Raw genomic sequence first — 15,000 nt, 5'->3', positions numbered from 1 at the left:
TTAAGAGTGATAATAATAATAACAATATCCCATAAGCATATGATGTTTTATATGTGCCTGCGTGTATGAATAACATTTGAAATTAATATATGATAATATCAAGGGTCTTATTATTGGGGATATAACAAGACCACAAGTCCATGAGGCCACGAAGTTATGGGGAAGATTTGGCTATGAACACTATGAGTCCATGAGGTCATGCAGGTTTGGGTTTTTGATGTCTTGATGTAAATTTTTCATCGGGTTATGAGACCATGAGTTTATGAGGCCTTGATGATGCACCATGAGGCTATGAGGTCATGAGGCTATATCGTGATGAGGTCATAGAGTGGTTTACGAACCGTATAAAACTTCAACAACAACAATGTTAACAAAGAGAATGTTACGTCAGACGTGTTTGCGTGGATGAATCTCAGAAAGCAACAGTGTCAAAAACAAACAATAAGGAAACTGAATAAGGTGCTGGAACGACCATAGGAAGAAGAAGCATGCGGAAAGTTGTTGCAGGAATGTTGTTTTATGTTTACATTAAAGGCGACTCACACGAGGAAAATTCGTGCGCATTGCAGTTACTTTTGCTCGTCTGCACGTGCATCACACAATGTTATTTTATTAGCAACCACTGATAGTCTAGATCAGGGCTACTCAACTATTATACGCAAAGGTCCAGTTAGACAAGCTCCAATGTACGCATAGGTCCGGAAATTTTTATTACATGAAATATAAAAAAGAATGACCACGGTCCGGATATATATGTATTCTAAATATATATAGTCATAGTCGACCAAAAAAAAAAAAACTTGCAAGATACTTTCACCAGGACCTTCATGCTATTTAACTAGAATTTTCTCTTCCTGGGGTCTGAGGTCCAACTGCAACACTCAGAAGGTCCGGATCCGGACCGCGGTCCGCCAGTTGAGTACCCCTGGTCTAGATATTTAATATTTCTTGCGATATATATCATTTTTGATAAATTATACATGTGTATTGTTTTTATATTATTTATTTGTTTGTTTGTTTTATACTTCTTATGAAAAAAAATATGTTTATCAGTTTATGTGTCTAAACAAAAAAGGCGGAACAGGTGAGGACAGGCAGAGTCAGGCCTCGGCAGACTTGAACATTTTGTAAACACTGATAATGCTGCAGTCACTCCTTAATTGGCTCTGTGTTATATACAGTTCAAAAGATTTATTCGAGAGGAGAAAGAGAGACAGACAGACAGCAGACGAATAGACTATGATTCACAGAATGACAAATAGAGAGACCAACACCACTTTTTAAAGAGCATCGCTAGGTACTGTCGGGAGAGAGAGGGGGGGGGGGGGGGAGGGGAGATGGAGGAGTGAGAGAGAGAAAAACAGACACACACAAAAAAAAAAAAAAAAAAAAAAAAAGAGAAAACGAACAGACTTATAACCAGCTAAACATACAAAGAAACTGAGTGAGGGATTGAGAGCAGGAGTGAGAGGGACGTGAGGAGGGATGTGAGAGAGTGAATGAGGAAATAAGGTAGAGAGTGAGAAAGGGATGAGGAAGAGAGTGGAGGAGGAAGCGAGAGAAGAATAAGGGACAGAGTGAGATAAGTGATAGAGTGGGGGAGGAAGAGGGAGAAAGTGAGAGAGAGAGTTAGGCAAGGGAGTGAGGGAGAAAGAGGGAGGGAGTGAGGGAGGGGATGATCACAGAGCCAGCTCATACCAGCATTAAAACGGAGCTTAGCAGCGAGCGTGATGCTGAGGGAGTTTCTGTATTTACGGAAAACAAGCATTATCTCCCACACAAAAGCCCAGCGAGAAACACGCCCATGTAGAAGAATCGACATTCGTGACTGAGAATATGTTTTAACATTGTGCACAGACTGAGATGACACTAATGCCGCCCCCGTCAGGTTCCAGCACGGCATGCCAGACAGGTGGGATTCGCTGTAAATCCAAGGCATACCAGGAGCGATTGGGAGGCGAAGGGAGGCCGATTATTCTCAGAATGTGAGGGAGAAAGAGGACGAGAGAGCCGCCGGCTCCTGGTGGACGACCCGGCGGGCCTGACGAAGGGGCATGAGGAGGCAGGATTTCAGTTGCCTTTAAAGGGACGGAAACTTATGTTTATCCATAGACACTTGTGTGTATATACATATATATATATATATATATATATATATATATATATATATATATACATATACATATACATACATATATGTATATATATACATATGTATATATATATATATGTGTGTGTGTGTGTGTGTGTGTGTGTGTATGCCTGCATATATATACATATATATATACATATATATACATATATATGTGTATATATACATACGTACATACATACACACACACGCTCACACACACACACTGTGAGGTCTCCGACCCTTCTCCCCCCCCCTCCCATCCTGGACCGTAACTCCTCTCCTCCCCCCTTATCCTCACCCTTGTTTCCCTTAGTCTCCCCTACCTCCCTTTTGCTTTAGTCTCCCCCTTTACCCTCTTCTCCAACCTTCTCTTCCCCGCCGGGCACGGCAAAGGTCGCGGGCTCGCGCCACGCAGCCGGCCGGGGGCCGCCGGGGTAACCATTCCCCGTGCCGCCCCGCTTCTCGGTCGGTTTGTGGCCCTGCCCTTCACACAGGCGACCGCTCCCGTCTAGACGTCCGGAATGGTTTTCGAGTACCGCCCCCCCCCTCACTGAGGTGAAACAACCTTTGGATGGTTGCTTCAGAGGGATGAAAGGAACCAGCTGACAAAAAGGACAAAACCCCCCTTCCCTCACTGAGGTGAAACAGCCTTTGGATGGCTGCTTCAGAGGGAAGGGGGAAACACACAGGTCCTTTCCTTCCTCACTGAGGTGAAACAACCTTTGGGTGGTTGCTTCAGAGGAATGTAAGGAACTGCCTGGCAAGAACGCAAAACCTCCCTTCCCGCACTGAGGTGAAACAGCCTTTGGGTGGCTGTTTTAGAGGGAAGGGTGAACCACTTCGAAAAGACACAGGTCCTTTCCTTCCTCACTGAGGTGAAACAACCTTTGGGTGGTTGCTTCAGGGGAACGAAAGGAAGTGCCTGACAAGAACGCAAAACCTCCCTTCCCTCACTGAGGTGAAACAGCCTTTGGGTGGCTGTTTTAGAGGGAAGGGGGAACTACTTTGAAAAGACACAGGTCCTTTCCTTCCTCACTGAGGTGAAACAACCTTTGGGTGGTTGCTTCAGAGGGATGAAAGGAACTGCCTGGTAAAAGTGCAAGACTCCTCTTCCCTCACTGCGGTGAAGCAACCTTTGGGTGGCTGCCTCAGAGGGCTGAGCAAAAGGGCTCCAAACAATGATGTCTCGTAGGTGGAAGGGCATCCCCTCTGGTCTCTCCCCAGGGCTTTACACCTACCCACGCGTTTGCCGTGCGTGGCAGCCTTGTGCGCTGTGGAGACGGGAGTCCTGGAGGTTGAGCGATGCCGTGAACGAGTACGCCCTGCGGCTAGCAACACGCCTCTTTGGTCCTCTATTCCAGCAAGACAGGCGGCCTGATCCCGGCCCGGTCACGGTCAATCGGCTGGTCTCCCCCGGGAGGCTAGGGTCAAGCAGTCATGCCGCCATTGGCACTCACAATGCTCCGTGAGTGCCGTCACAATGGCTATTGGTTGCGTATATCCTCTCATCACTCCTGTTGCTGTTAGACACTGGTTCTGACACTCAGCTTCCCCTTGTTGGACTCCGTGGTGGGTGGGGGCGTGAGAGGATGAAGCACTTACCAATTCATGGAAAAAACAATCAAACACCCCCCACAGACTGAACTTACAGTTGACGAACCGCGCAAGGCCCAGACCACGGTAGTCACCATGAAGGCATATGCGCCTTCCGGTGGCAAAAGAAAGCCCCAAGCACAGGATGACACTGTCACCCCTGCTGCTAAGGTGGACAAGACCGAAGCCAATGGGTCTGTCCACCGAATAGTCAAAGATCTTGACTCGCGAGCTGGCCTCTCCAGGCCTCTCCAGGCCAGCAGCTAAGCCAGGGAGGCCCCTGAGTTCACAGACGGCCTCCCCGACTGAGAGGGGAGAGCAGGCTGAACCAGCCGCATCAGGTCCTGCCTCCTCAAACAAGCCCGAAAGCCGAAAGGGCGGGCCGAAGCGTCCGAGGCCGGATACCGACTCTGATGAAGAGTCGGGACCCCCTAAACGCTTCACCCAGTTCAAAGTGCCAGCTAAACCCGAAGGCTTCGACAATGCCTACCAATTGGTCAGGGCATTGGAGTTGCAACGGAAAATCCGGTTGTCGATCCGGGTCGCCCGAGATCTGGGCATGATCATAATGCCCAAAGATCAAGCTACCTTAAATTTCCTCCGGGAAACGAAGGAGCTAACTGATGGGAGAAAAGTGAGTCTTTCCCCACTAAGTCCCGAGGAAAAGAGAACCAAGATGGTGCTACTTGGCTTCTCAGTCTCGTACGATGTGGAGCTGATCGCTTCACACCCACAGGTCGTGCAGGCTTCCCGAATGTCGAAGGGGAAGACCCCAACCAGGCAAGTCCTGGTGACCATGAAAGGTGCCCCAACCACTACCCTTGATCTGGGTAACTGGGGCACCTACAACCTTCGAACGTATGTGCCAGAACCACTTCGGTGTTTCAAGTGCCAGAAATACGGTCACCACAAGGCTAACTGTACAGCCAAGCCTAAATGTGGTGTCTGTAGCAAGGCACACAACACAGAGGTATGCCTCAAGGCATACAAAGAGGAAAAGAGGGACACAACAGCCAAATGTCCCAACTGTGCCAAGAACCATCATGCCTGGAGCCTGACTTGCTCTGTCAGGAAAAAGGCGGCCCTCAGGCGACAAGAGGTTGCTCAAAACCGATCAGACTTTGTTCCTGCCCCATCGGGCACCCATGTCTGGGGAAGGAACAAAAGCGAAAAGGCCCCCCGATCTCCTAAGAGGAAGGAAGCCGCCCCCCAGCCGACACCGGATGTCTCCAACAAAAAGGAGTTTCCGACAATGCCAAAGGTGCAGAAAAAGAAACTAAAGAAAAAAGTTTCTAAGAGCACCACAAAAACCTCCCCAACAGATGATCATCTCCTCTTTGACGAGGACGATATGACTCTCCTGTTAACTGCTGTTGTCACAGCAGTAGCAACAGCCCTGGGGAGGTCGAGTGAGGAGGCCGAGAAGGCAGTTTCGGTCGCCATGACGGCAATGACCCAGACTGTCGCAGCCCTGAAGGGAAGAAAGCTGGCTAGAGAAAAACCAGCCTCACCCTCACCCCAGGACGAGACTCCCCTCCCCACTCCAAACCAGGCCATGCCTTCACAGGCAGAGCCAAAACAGGCTGAATCTGTGCAGCCAGAGCCAGATCACGCTGACCTTGCCCAGGCAAGGCCAGCAAGGCCAGCCAAGAAAAAGCCTGAGAGAAAAGCCGAACCAACCAAAGTCAGAGCTACCAAAGGCTCTCCACCCCCCAGTGGACCCAAGGATAGCCTGACAACAGACGAGGAGCCCTCAACCAGCGAGGACCTCGCAATGGAGTTGTCAGACTCCGACGATGTCTCTGATGTAACTATCACTGAGTAACATCATGACACACCATCTAAGCATCCTACAGTGGAACATCAATAGCTTCTCTGCAAAGAACGCTTTTCTCCAAGCAGTAGTGCGATCAAGGAACATTGACATTGTCATGCTCCAGGAGACATTAACAGTGGACACTGTTCGCTTCTCAGGGTACCATGCCTTCACACTGCCACGAACACCTGGCAAGAGAGGCTTGATCACCCTTGTGAGAGCAACAATCCCCTGCTCCGCAATAGCCGATGCATCGCACTGTGGAGACGATGTTGAATCCCTTGCCGTCGAGGTTCACCTGGCCGGGGGGCCCCTCTAACTGTACAATGTGTACAGCCGGCCACGCTGTAAAAGCTTAGACATCAGCCAGGTCTGTGCTTCTGCTGCACACGACCGAGTGATCATAGGGGGAGACTTCAATGCACACCACCCCATCCTGGCTCCCTGCCGGGCACCGGATGCGGCCGGCTATCACATAGCCGACGTGCTAGAGACATTCCCTGAGATCGCTCTCCTCAACACCCAAGAGCCAACGCATGTCAGAGGAGGGGTCCTAGACCTCACCCTGGCCACTGCGACTCTGGTGGGGAGGATTGGCTGGTGTGTCGATGAGACCGTCACAAGTGACCATTACGGCACTATAACTACCCTCATGGATGCTGGCCCAGCCGAAATCCTAAGACCAAATCCAAGATGGAAAACAGACAAGGCCAACTGGCAGGCGTTTCAAAACGCCTTGGCCCTCTGTCTGAGATGCAACAATCCCCCACAAAGCGAAAATGTGGAAGTGCTCGAAGCCAGCCTGCTAAACGCCATTAATGAAGCAGCCTCACAGACCATACCCAAAACTCGGCCTGGGTCCAGAAGTCACAAAGACGCCTGGTACTTCAATGACGAGATCAGGGAGGTCAACCACAGGGTGAACATGTGCCGAAAACTATTCCGAAGGCAAAGAACCCCTGACAACCTTTCCCTCCTAAGGGAAGCTGTCACGGATGCCAAGGAAACTGCCAACAGAGTCAGGCAGGAAAAGTGGCTGGAATGGTGTGAGTCCTTCGATCACCAAACCACCCTTTCAGAGCTGTGGCAACGGGTCAAACGAGCTACCAGCCGCTCAGCCCCGAGGTGCACCCATCACAACCCCCAAGCAGAGGCTAACAGACTGGCGCACGAGTTCTCTGCGAGAACGAGCAGCAACAGTCTGCCAGCCGAGCTGAGGGCAAGACAAGAGCGTCTACAGCCAGACAGACACGCTCAGATCAGAGAAAGGGCAGCCGAACCCGATAACTCAGACATTATCTTTTCTCTGAGGGAACTAAGGAAAGCCTATAAAACCAGTTCCAACACAGCCCCGGGCTCTGATGGGATCTCGTACCCCATTATCTCCCACCTAGGACTAGCAGGTGAGCGTGCATTCTTGCAACTCATCAACAATTCCTGGGAAACTTCCACTCTACCCCAGAGTTGGAAGAGGGCTAGTTCCCGTCCCAAAACCAAAGGAGCCGGGGAAGTACCGCCCCATCTCTCTGCTCAGCTGCCTGGCCAAGACGGCTGAGAGGATGGTACTAAACCGGCTTCAATGGAAAACGGGACCCCCGCACGAACACCTTCACGGGTTCACAAGGGGCATGGGCACAGCACACAGCATAGCCACGCTCTTAAGCACAATCAGCAAGGGCCCAGCTGTGGTGGTATTCCTTGACCTGGAGAAGGCTTTTGAACTGGCAAGTCCGCTTGCCATTCAGGAAAGCCTGATCCAGAAGGGAATCAGAGGAAAGCTCTTGGCTTGGATAGGTGACTACTTCAGGAACAGGACTGCCAATGTCAAATTCCAGGGTCACCTATCGCAGCACATGCCGCTCGAAAATGGAACGCCACAGGGTGGGGTTCTCAGTCCAGCCCTATTCAACACTTTAATGTCCTGCATCCTCAACATAAACCTCCCAGTGGGGTGCCAGATCATCTCGTATGCAGACGATCTCGCTATCACCTCCACTGGACCACGCAGCCAGAATAAAGCCCAGCGTTGTCTGGACCTCATGTCAGAGGAGTGTTGTAGGACGGGACTAAAGATCTCTGCTGCGAAATCCAAAGCCATGGCTTTGAGACAGAGAGTTCGAGGCACAAGACTGAAAATTCAGGGAGTGGAATTAGAATGGGTCAAGGACTACCTTTACCTTGGGGTAAGGATAGACCGGACCCTCTCCTTCCATAAGGAGGTCCAGTACCTGGTTGACCGAACCAAAGCAAGACTGTCTGTCATGAGAGCAATGACTGGGAGACGCATAGGGGCCAGACACAAAGTACTAAGATCATTCTATGTACATGCTGTCCGGCCCATTGTGGACTATGCCTCAGTCGCTCTAATTGCTGCAAAGAAAAAGCACACAGACAAATTAGAAACAGTCCAAAATGAAGCTGCCAGGATCATTCTGGGTGCCCCGAGGTGGACGAAGGTCCTCAACCTCCTGATGGAGGCAAACCTTCTCCCCCTGGACTCACGAATCGATCTAACGGCAACACAATTTCTGTCAAAGGTCATCCAGGCTCCCAGGAACACAAGCCTAAGACAAAAATTAGTCAGATGCCTCGAACAAGACAACGAGCTCGTTGCAAACAACTCCTGGCTGTCTCATACAGCCAGGGTGTTGATACGCCATCAGCTCAAAGAACAGCTTCTTGCTAAGGGCATGGACTCCCCCCACCCCGACTTTGCCGAAGCCCCGCCGTGGGCACTGAGCCTGATAGAGTTCAACATAATGAACCTGTCAATGAAAAAGAGCCTATACCCCATGCCTAGCCTAAAGGCAGAAGCCCACAGGGTCATTGCAGCCATCACTCCTCCGGGTAGTAGAACATACTACACGGATGGATCGGTCGATCCCTTGAGCCACACTGCAGGCGCCGGCTTTGCAGCTAGGGATGCCACGCGATCCATGAGGGTAACAGACAACGCCTCCTCGCTACAGGCAGAGGCAGTTGCAATCATGGGAGCCCTAGGCCACGCATCCCTAAGGGAAGGACACGTGGTCATACACACAGACTCCAGGGCAGCCATTGACTGTCTTCAGCACAGCTCACCCACAGACAACATCTACCTACTGACCACGATTCTCACAATGGCACAGAGAATTCTTGCTCAGGGTAGAAGAATTATCATCAATTGGGTCCCAAGCCACATCGGCATCAGAGGGAACGAGCTTGCTGACAGACTAGCCGCCGCTGGCAGGGGTATGCCCCCAAATCCCATGACGATAAAACCGAGCCGAAAATTACTTATGGAGAAGTGTGCCTTGGTCGGTCGTACCTTCCTACGGCAGCTCCACAGAGAGGAAACGAGAACCTCCCCCTCGGCCAGCTGGTACTCAGACGCCACAGGCTCTGAACCACTGGCACTCTCTGAAGTAAGCAACAGAGGTACCGAAGTCATTCTTCACAGAATGCGCCTAGGTTACCACTGTGCATGGCAGATTATCCCAACAATCGAACGCCACACTAGTCCACTAGTCCACTACCTAGAAAATTGTAACCATACACAATTCCTGAGACATGGACCGCCCACAACAGCCGCCGTGCTGGTAAAGAGGCTATGCGAAATGCTTACACCATGGCGGCAGGAGCGCTTGCTGGCAATCCCGCCGCCACGGTAAGCACCGAGTGTCAGACAACTCAATGAGACAGCCGTAAAAAAGCTGACACAGGCCGGGCCATATCTAGAAGGCCCGGGCGAAGCTAGAACTTCGCAAACCAACCCCCCCCCCCTCTCTTCCCCCCCCCTCTCTTTCTCTCTCTTTCTCTCTCTCTCTCTCTCTCTCTCTCTCTCTCTCTCTCTCTCTCTCTTTCTCTCTCTCTTTCCCTTCACTTATCATCCTGACACCTATACCCTATTTACTCTACTCGCTATCCTTCGCGTTTCCTAAATACTTTCATTCTCTTGCTTTCACTGCCTCGTTCATTTCCCCGTACTTTCCTTTCATTTTACCCTTTCCCCTCCTAATCTTGCGTCCCCCCTTACATTCTATCATGCTAGTCTTTTTCTCTTCCTCGTTCCTTCGTTATGCTCTTATCCTTTACCCTCGTTTTATTTTAATTTCCTTCCACCCCTATCGATCATTTCTCTTTTCTACTTTACGATCTACGTTCTTCTGTATCTTTCTCTCCCCCATACTAGTCTCCTCGCTTTCTACTCTTTCTATTCCACCGTTGTCCTTACTCATTTCTTTCATTCCCATCACTCGGCCCTTTAATTTCTCTCATTTTCGTCCTTTTCCTTAAGCTTTCGTCCTCATACCTACCCTCTATCCCCTACCCTAATACCCTACCTATCCCCTTGACACTCTTGATACCTGAATCCCGAACTTGGGTAATCCAGCGGGCGGCGCTCAAGCACGCTAGAGATGATTCCTTCCCACACAACACGGATACACTGATACTGCCAAACCTTGTATTTAATGAAAAGTGTATAAATTAAACTTATAACTGTAATTTCCCAAGTTTTCCTCTTTGAGCTTCAATGCTTCGAATCAGTGAGGTGACTTATTTTACGTGTTTTTATCGTTTTATTTTATCATATTCGGTCTTTTAAGGGTAGATGGGGATCTTAGTATCTTCTTTGCTCATTCTCTTATACATCTAATTTTAACTCTTAATGATTTCGACGTTTTATCATTCGTTTTAGTACCAAACCCCTCCCCTTTTTCCTACTATTTTCATTTTACGTTATTTTGTTTTTATCATTTTAAAACTTGCTTAAATCCCTAGTTTTATAATCAATCATTTTTATTAGTCTTGGGTAACTGTTTTATGACTTTAGATTCTTCTTTTTTTATATGTAAAACTTGCAACGTCACCCCCTTAATTGCTCTTTTTACTTATTAATGGGGGCTCACAGGGGATACTCGGGATAGGGAATATATTATGAATGACTTTTACCGTATTATGACTTTTATTTTGATAATCAAGTGTATCGTTTTATTTTTCTTACTTGTTGTGTTTTTAACGTTCCGTTAATCTTTTTAATGTTACGTTTTCGTAGTTTTTTCACCTGGTTGCTTTATCGATTTTATAATTGTCTATTGTTAATATTTCATAGTGTTTCAAAATGTATTCTTAATTATTTACTTTTTATCCTGTTTAAATAACTGTTGCCACAGTGACGTGGCCTAACCTGTATGAATACACCTGCGAAATAAACCCGCAAGGGAGTTGTCTCTTAACTCGGTGTTTGAGTGTACCCCTGGATCACCCTATACTGTGGCGTCGCTGGAGCAGCAAGAACAAGGTTGTGTTTGAGCCATCTTTACATGCCAGTTAGGACATTGCTGGACGTGGGCATTTAAACTAACACAGGGTTTACCAAGTTTTATTGGCCAGCACCAGCCAGAGATACCCCATTCATTTTTAAGTTTTAAGTAATTTTATGTATCCGTTCCTTCAGAAAGTTTTTTTTTTTTTATCGTAATTATATTTCTATTTACCTGTGGTGCTTTGTATTACTCTTTTTATTGATGTCAAGAACAACACCGCCAGACCCATTTTCTAAGGGACGTGTACCTGGGGCATGGGGCAGTGTCTCCACACGGGGGAAGTGACCGGGCCCCCTCCCCCCTTTCGGCCCTAAGCCGCCCTCCTCCGCTTGGGGGATAATATTTCGGGCTTCCCCTCGATAGAAAGCCTTACAACACACACACACACACACACACACATGTACATATATATGTGTGTGTGTGTGTGTGTGCCATACACACACACACACACACACACACACACACACACACAAACAAATAAACGTGTGTGCGTGTGTGTGTCTGTGCATGTGTATATACATATATATATATATATATATATATATATATATATATATATATACATATATATAATATATAAACAAATAAATAAATGTATGTGTGTGTGTGTGTGTGTGTGTGTGTGTGTGTGTGTGTGTGTGTGTGTGCGTGTGTGTGTTTAGGTATATATATATATATATATATATATATACATTTACATTATATAGGCCTATATATATAATGTACATACATACAAATATATTATACCAAATATATATATACATATATATATAATATAATATATATACATATATATAATATAATATAATATAATATAATATAATATATATATATATATATATATATATATATATATATATACATACGCATGCACACACATGTATATGTGTGTGTTTACCTAAATTCGAAGATGAGTCAGCGACGGGGCAGAAGTGGCGGCCTCCAGAAGGAGCACAAGCGAGGCAAGGATTCAGCCCATGACACGGCCCTCACCAAGAGCTCTTCGTTAATAAGGGGAGAGAAAAAACAAAGCCATTTTCGCTTCGTGAAAACGTGCAGCCTCGCAGAGTAAGAGAAATTTCACAAGCTTAAACTCCCACACTTAGCAAACTAAAGTATATATCACAGGCTATCGTAACTGACTAGGATTTTCACAGCCTAATACGAATTCCTTTTTTTCGATTATGGTCGCCTGCATTTTATCATATTTAGATTTTTATATCCGCTTGCTATTTCAGACTAACAGAAAGTAATGGCGTTTTCCGGACAATGCCGGACTATCATAATAGCATTTATTCTGACTATCAGTATTTACCAGACTATTGGAAACTATTAGATTATGCCAAACTGCAATTACTTGCCACACTAACAGAATTTGATAACGATTTCCAATAATGAAATTGATTAGCAAACTGTCAGAAAGGAATAGTAACTTCACAGACTATTCCTAGTAACTAGCACTCTCACCGCTGCGAGAGGAAACTGCATTACTCTCTCGCAACGAGCCATTAGTTACAAGCTCTTTGGTGGCGTCTCTGCGCATGGGAAAATGAGCTTTACGTCCAGGTGTTGGAAGGGCGAAACGCGTTGGTTAATACATGGTGAACAGTGACTGCATAAATCTAAATAATCAGTTTGGCAAATGGGAAATGGGCGACTGGGATAAACAGCGAAAGGGAGGGAGAGGGAGAGAGCGATGAAGAGAAGATAAAGGGAAACAAGGAAAGAGGTGAATGGCAGAGAGAGAGAGAGAGAGAGAGAGAGAGAGAGAGAGAGAGAGAGAGAGAGAGAGAGAGAGAGAGAGAGGGAGAGAGAGAGAGAGAGAGGTAGACAAAGAGACGGAGGAGAAGGAAGGAGAAAGACAAATAAAGAAATAGAGAAACTGAACAGCCACAACCAGTAAAACAGACAGGAGAAAAGAATAAAAAGAAAATACACAGAATAAACATAAAGTAAGGACCAGCAAAACAGGCCAAACGCAACGAAAACAAATGCATAGATAAGAGAGAGAGAAAACAACAAAGGTAGGAATAGTGCGTTGGCGAAATAACTGTAGAGACAGCAGCAATAACTAACATCCAGGAGAGGAATAATGCGATGACCAGAAACCCTCTTCCTTCTCTTCGGAGAAAGAGAGAAAGGGGGAAAGGGAGGAGGGAGAATGGAACAGAGAGAAAGAGAGAGAATGAAAGGAGAATAATATGGTAGATAAAGAGATAAAAAGGGGAGAAAAGTAAGATAACTGTTACATTAAATAAAGGGGAAACAAAGAGAAAGGAGATAATGGAATAAAAAAAGAAAGTGGATGAACAGTAAACAGACAGATAAAAGAAGGAAGAAAGAAAGAGGGAAGAAGCAAAACCGAAGAAAAGGAGCCCCCCCCCCCTCTTAGCACGCAACGCCCGCTCCTCCTCCTCCTCCTCTCCTCCTCCTTCTCCTTTCTTCTCTCCTCTCATCTTATTTTCCTCCTCTTCTATGTCCCTATCCTCTCACTTGCCTCCTCTCCCTTTCCTCTCTCCCTTCTCCTCTTTCTCTCCTCATCCTCTCTCCCTCCTCTCTTCTCACTCGCCTCCTCTCTCCCTCTTCCCCTCTCTCCTTTCTCTTCCTCTCCTTCTCTTTCCCCCTCCTCCTCTCTCCCTCTCCTTCATTCTCCCTCTCCTCTTCTCACTCTCCTCCTCTCACTCGCCTCCTCTCCCTCTCCTCCTCTCTCCTCCCAATCCTCTCGCCCGGGCAGCATCTGTCATATAAAGTAGGACAATTTCTACTTGTGGATCTTAATCATCTAGTCCTTGAATGCGGTTGTTTCTGGGGCGCAGGTGAGGCATCCTTAGCCCCCCCCCCCCCCTCCACCCCACCCCACCGTCTCTATTCCCCTCCCCCCACCTGTGACTATTCCCCTCTGACTGCCCCGTCTCCATTCCCTTCTACCCCCCCCCCCCTCCCAATGCCCCCTTCCTCTCACCACACATGATGAGAATGTGTCACCTCCCTGCCACCTCGCCCCCTTCCCATGACCCTGTCTGTCGCGCACTCTCTCTTCTCTTTTCTCTCTCTTTCTGGTTCTCTTCTCTCTCTTTCTCTTCTCTTTTCTCTCTCTTTTTGTTTCTCTTCTCTCTCTTTCTCTTCTCCTTTCTCTCTCTTTCTGTTTCTCTTCTCTCTCTTTATCTTCTCTTTTCTCTCTCTTTTTGTTTCTCTTCTCTCTCTTTCTCTTCTCCTTTCTCTCTCTTTCTGTTTCTCTTCTCTCTCTTTATCTACTCTTTTCTATCTCTTTCTATTTCTCTTCTCTCTGTTTCTCTGTTCTTTTCTCTCTCTTTCTCTCTCTCTCCCTTTCTCTTCTCTCTCCTCTCTCTTTATTCTGCCCTCTCCCGTCCCACCCTTTCCTCTCCCATTCTACCCTTTCTCCGCTCTCCCCTTCTCCCACCCTTCACTTCTTCTCTCTCCTTTCTCCTATCCCCCTCTCTCTCTCTCTCTCCTCTCTCTCTCTCTTACCTTCTACCCTCTCTCATCCTCTCCCATCTCCTCCCCTTTCTCGCACCTTCTTCCCCCTCTCCCCTTTCTCCTCTCCCCTCTCCTCCTTTCCCCTCTCCGCTCCCCTCTATCTCACCCTCTTCCACCTTCCTTCCACCCTCTCCAACCCCACCCTTTCCTCTCTCTCCTCTCTCCTCTCCCCCACTCCCCTCCCCCCTCTAGCCCCCCTCCCCCTCCCCCTCCCCCCTCGTTGCTTGCTTGTTGCCTGCAGTGCGGCTGATCTCGTGTTTCCCCTCCGTCGCACGCATTTGATGAATGGAAAAACGGTGATGACTCTGATGCCGACAAGTGGTTTGTTTGTTTGTTTTGCTCCTCGTTTCGCTGGGAAGGGGGTGGTTGCGTGTTCGGGGAGAGAGGAGGGAGAATTGTGTGAGTGTGCGGATTTGTGTCTGTTTACGGGCGAAAGGATTTTCTTGTTAGATGTACGGGCATCATGCAAATGTTGTCCCGTGCTTCATCAGTCGTGAGCGTATTTTCTTTGTTTCTATGTGTTCATTTTTTTCAGGGGAAAAATTATTGTAACGATAAATAGCTAAATATTTCGTTGATCTCTCTTTCCGTTTTTATTTCTTTTTTATCCACTTTGCAAAAGTGAGTAGAATAAATAGTGATGGCTCTCTCTC

The 15,000-nt window shown here is 47.6% G+C and overlaps 1 protein-coding gene across 1 annotated transcript in view; it reads right to left on the bottom strand.

Annotated features, from left to right (window-relative positions):
• Positions 1-15,000, bottom strand: part of LOC125027259 (cilia- and flagella-associated protein 251-like) — a 50,354-nt gene that overhangs the window by 8,138 nt on the left and 27,216 nt on the right. The window lies entirely within an intron of this gene.

This window comes from Penaeus chinensis, chromosome 1 (genome assembly GCF_019202785.1).
Source record: "Penaeus chinensis breed Huanghai No. 1 chromosome 1, ASM1920278v2, whole genome shotgun sequence".
NCBI lineage: Eukaryota > Metazoa > Arthropoda > Malacostraca > Decapoda > Penaeidae > Penaeus > Penaeus chinensis.
Note: the sequence above shows the minus strand (reverse complement) of the source record. Positions and strands in the feature narration are given on the sequence as shown.